Here is a 3,939-nt window from a genome sequence, read left to right on the forward strand (position 1 = left end):
TTGGGTTCCTCCCTCCGAGTGCAGGAGTGGGAACCTGATGAGGTGGGCTGGCACCACGTGCAACTCCGGTGCAGTCCGCTGCTCAGGTGTGCTTCCCCCAGGAGACATACTGGGGGCATCTCCGGTCTGCCAGTCCCTGGGTGGCAGACCCTCTCCTCTCTCCTCCTCTACTCCGATGCACTCCTGCTCCGGCGCCGGCGCTGGGACATCCTCCCGTTCGGTATAGGAGGGACGGCACGCCGGGCCTGGTGATGGCCTCGGGTGCAGCGGCAGCATTCTGGACAGAAGCTGGGCCGCCTCCTCCTCGTTGGTGGTCACCTGCGGGAGCGCAGGTGCCGGAGTCCCTTTGGGTGCCGGTGATCCAGGGAGGGGTGTCGTGCGGAGCGACAGTGACAGCTTCTTCCTGCGGCACAGAAACAAAGCCTCCCTCCCCGTTGCATCGTCGCGCGCCGGCGTGACGGGTCCAGGTGATGTCCGTCTCTTCTTCCTGGGGGGCAAAACAACACATGTCTCCTGGCCTTCCTCTCGTGCAGGCGGAGAGAGACGGTGGGAGGGACCAGGCACCGGAGACGGCAGCCGCGGCGGCAACGGCCGGGGCTGCGGATCATCAGCGTCTTCATCTGAGGAGCGCCGTGCCTCCCGCCGGGCCACACGAGCAGGTGGAGTCCGTGCTGGCGCGCCCAGGCCTGCCTCTCGCGCCTGGCGTGCCGCGAGTCTCCGCACCTCAGCTCTGTGGACGTTGGCAACGTGGTTCTGAGCCACCCTCAGCGGATATCCAGCGCCCGAAAATGCGGAAGCACAGAACCTGCAGCGGAACTCCACCGCAGTCACCTCTGGGTGGTGTCGCTTCATGTGCTTCCACATGTCCGACCATGCTGAATACCGCCCCCGGATCCTCAGCCCGAAGCCATGCGTCCCACAGAGGATGCACGTCAACTCGGCCGGTAGTGGCACCGGCACGCGCAGGCACCCCGGCTCACCCGGGTCACGCACCAAGGACACCATCTCCCGAACGGCAACCCTCTCATCCTCCTCCTCATCATCAGACGCGAGATCCGAGTCCGTACCATCCGCCTCCGGCAGCGCCGGCTCGATGCCCCGGCCCGGGTGCACCGTCTCAAAATGCAGCCTTGCTGCCCTCAGGGACCGGATCTCTTCGTGCGGCCTACAAATCTCACAGCGAAACCATAGCCCCGCAGAGTCATGCGCCCGGCGCACATGCGCCGCCAGATCAGCCAGTCGTCCGAAGACAGACCCGAACTGCTGAAGCCGCACACACGCAGGGCACTGGATCTCCTCTGGGGCCGGCAACGCCACGAAGCTGGGACGCACGGGCATCCTGAAAAACACTTACACTAACAAAAAGAGAACAACACAGCCGCACAGCAGCAAACAACTAGATCTGTAAAAGAACAATATATACAAACTCTTATAACAAGATAACACTAAGGGTATGTATAGAGTACCCTGAAAAATAAGGAAACAATAGACTCTGAAAATATAACAATTAACCACCTAACAATATATAGAACTCTACTAAAGTATAAACTCTGAAAGGTAAATAAAACTCTACTTAAAACTAATCAGGTACAGGCCACTAAAAAGAAAATATCACAAGTCACAATCGGTGGGGCTGCTACTTGGTAAACCAAGAAGCAACAGTCAAATCCGGGGGTGCAGCGGCAAGCCGAGTGCCGGGCTAAGAGTCAGGCACTCTTCTCCTGGGCAGCTGTAAACAGACAAGCGACGACCGCTTCTGGAGCAGTTCGCTGTCCTGAGAAGAACTACACAGGCGGCTCAAGACACTACAAGGTCACTGGTTGTGCCCTAGGTTTCTGGAACACTAGGGGGGTGTACAAATGTGTCAAGGGCTGGGCCTTACAACACAAGTACACTAGAGTGCTGGAAGGAGCAAAACACAACAACAGAACACTTACAAAAGTCGCAACACAAATACTAGCACAACACAGACAAGAGACAGTTACTCACTTACCGATCAGCACTACAAAGGAAACAAAATATACAAACAAATAAGACAGGTACAGGTGCTTGAAACTAATTAATTAAATAAATATGGTTGAGGTGATGCTATAAGAATGTAAATGGAATTAAGTTAAAAGATTCAACAGCAAGATTTGAGATGTATTGGTTAATTACTATGGATAAAAATGAAAAGGTAAATATATTAAATCTGCAAGAAAATTAAGGAATATTCAATTAATTAAATAAATATTATAATAATAATAGATAGATATATTCAATAAGTATTACTTTAATTACCAATTAATAGTTACTCTGAAAACAATATGGCGTATTTAATCAGCAAGGTAAATATAGAAATAAATAGTACTTTAATTTATTTTAGCTAATTCGAAAGAAAGCAATATGGCGGATTCAAGCACAAAAACAAGTCACTGAACAATTACAATAAACACAAGACAAACACAACACTCAACCCCTGGTGTGCATATCCATGGACACGAACAGGAAGTCACATGCGAAGCATCTGTGAAGAAGAAGGAAGTTGAAAAATGGCGACCGACCTCGCTAAATAACTCAACCACGAGGTCGCGAAAAACTGAATTTAAAGTTAAGCAGACAAAATACACTGAAACTATTAATGGGAAAAATTAAATCTCTGAATATGGAATTATTTACTGCCCCTAGTTATGAATTCAAATCAGAATTAAACACGATTACACTAGATATGCCTGGGCACAAGGCAATATAATTATCGCGAGCAAAGTGAATTTAAGCCAAAATAAATACAGAAATTACTTTAAATGTTGAACAATTGAATTATTAATATGGGAAAATTGAGAGACAGGCAAAAACTTAACAGAAACTATAGGATGCACACAGATTATTCACAAGGGACTGTCGGCCATTGAACACACACAGTCAGGAGACAGGACAAAAACAATTACACAGGCTCAAGAAAAACAAGATACACTTGGGAAGGGGTTCCAAAGGCCTTTAGGGGCGACGATCTTCGACTGTAGTTACGCGACTCGCCTTGAAGGTATTAGTTAAATTGAGGAAAAATTAAATGTGGTATTTGCCCGAGCTAAAAAATTCAAACACAAGGGCGAGACTGTGGGTAGAAGTTAAATGTTAAACAGCAAGATCAAGTACAGGTATTAATTAAATGTGGTTATTTAAATATAGGAACTGCAGTAAAAAGATTGACTCTAATTTAATATATATATGAAAAGCAACTAAATATTATTCGGAAAAATGTATTACTGAAAAAGAATTTAAATAAACAAAATTATTTTGGGTGAACAGTAAAAGCTACGAGTCACGAATGCAAGTTACAGTCGGGAACCTGAAATGGGGCTTACATAACAAAACACTGAGTTGCAGGAATTACTAGGTGATAGTTTGGCACTTGGAAAATTAAAGGCGAGATAGGTAGTTACTTTACTTTAACAGGTACAAAAAGCTATGCAGATATTAACAAATTAAATGTAACAGTTAAACTTTAAATGTTTGCAATAAAAGATGGCCGCGATTAACGAATTTAATTCAAATAAACAAACAACAAATGGCCAGACAAATAGAAATTCAAATAATTAATGCAAGATGGCCGAAAGCTTGCAGAAAGAAAACAAGTAAATAAACAAGATGGCCACAAGAACTTACTTAAAAACAAAACACAAGTGCCAGACTACCACCTACCTTATCTCCATGTAGTTCCCCATGTCCTCCCTAGGCGCAGCAGCAGTCGATCCATCCTCGGAACTGCTGGAAGTATGGTCGTTTCGTGCCGGAGTGAATACAGCACGAACACCTCTGCGACGATCTTTTCTTGAGCACAGTTATTTAACTAATCACTTCTCGGGGCTAGATCATTAAGCTGATAAGAACAGATACTACACTTTGATCTTAGCCAAAAGGCCGAGAAGCGATAACAATCCTAATGAACCAGGAGCTATA

General features: G+C 46.4%; 1 non-coding gene across 1 annotated transcript; it reads right to left on the reverse strand.

Annotated features, from left to right (window-relative positions):
• Positions 1–3,721: 3,721 nt before the first annotated feature.
• Positions 3,722–3,912, reverse strand: LOC134545322 (U2 spliceosomal RNA). Its single transcript, XR_010078448.1, has one exon. It is a non-coding gene; the product is annotated as a U2 spliceosomal RNA (small nuclear RNA).
• Positions 3,913–3,939: the final 27 nt, after the last annotated feature.

This window comes from Bacillus rossius, unplaced genomic scaffold (genome assembly GCF_032445375.1).
Source record: "Bacillus rossius redtenbacheri isolate Brsri unplaced genomic scaffold, Brsri_v3 Brsri_v3_scf662, whole genome shotgun sequence".
Lineage (NCBI taxonomy): Eukaryota > Metazoa > Arthropoda > Insecta > Phasmatodea > Bacillidae > Bacillus > Bacillus rossius.